Source organism: Solanum tuberosum, unplaced genomic scaffold, assembly GCF_000226075.1.
Source record: "Solanum tuberosum cultivar DM 1-3 516 R44 unplaced genomic scaffold, SolTub_3.0 scf00386, whole genome shotgun sequence".
Lineage (NCBI taxonomy): Eukaryota > Viridiplantae > Streptophyta > Magnoliopsida > Solanales > Solanaceae > Solanum > Solanum tuberosum.
In genome coordinates, this window is record NW_006239320.1 from 425,036 (window position 1) to 425,828 (window position 793).

A 793-nucleotide genomic window follows, 5' to 3' on the forward strand; every position below is an offset into this window, starting at 1 on the left:
TAATTTTCAGTCATTCTAGAAAATGTTATTGTGAGTCACGTTTTAGCTGTAAAACGTGCCTCAGAGTAACGAAATATAAAACGTTACTGACAATAACGTTTTATGTCTGTTTACTCTGTCAGATTTTTGTCTTTTTGTTATTCAATATTTTTGAATAAAATATAACCTAAAACGTTACTGTAAACTACGTTGTACTAGTTTTGTAAATTTAAAAACGTGTTATTTAGTAATTGATTTTTATAATAGTTTATTTTGGTCAAAAATTCTAATTTGCGAGCATACTTCAATGCCAAGAGATATTAAAGCAAGAGGCTGCTTAAGATGGACCAGATAGAAACGCCTAATTTTAGAAGAGAAACTAACAAATATAGTCCACTATTAAAATAAGAAATAGCCAAAATTTCGAAAGTCTTTGGGTGTGTTTGGTATGAAGGAAAATGTTTTCCTGGAAAACAAGTTGATTTTTGATTTATTTTTTCATGTTTGGTTGGTGAGTAGAAAATATTTTCCGGAAAAGATTTTTGGTGTTTGATTTATGAATGGTTTTTTTTTTTGAGAAATATCTTTTATTTTTACTAGGGTAGAAAAATAATTTTTGAAATTAAAAATATTTTTAAAAAACGAACTTAAATTTTTTTGGGGGTGGGGTTGGGGGGTGTGGTAGGAGGTGGGTTGAGGGTAGGGGTGAAAAATTGAAATTTTGAAGTTGAAAATATTTTTTAAAAACAAACATAAATTTTTTTTGTGGATGGGGGTGGGCGAGGGGGAAGGGGGGCTGGTAGGGGTGAAAAAA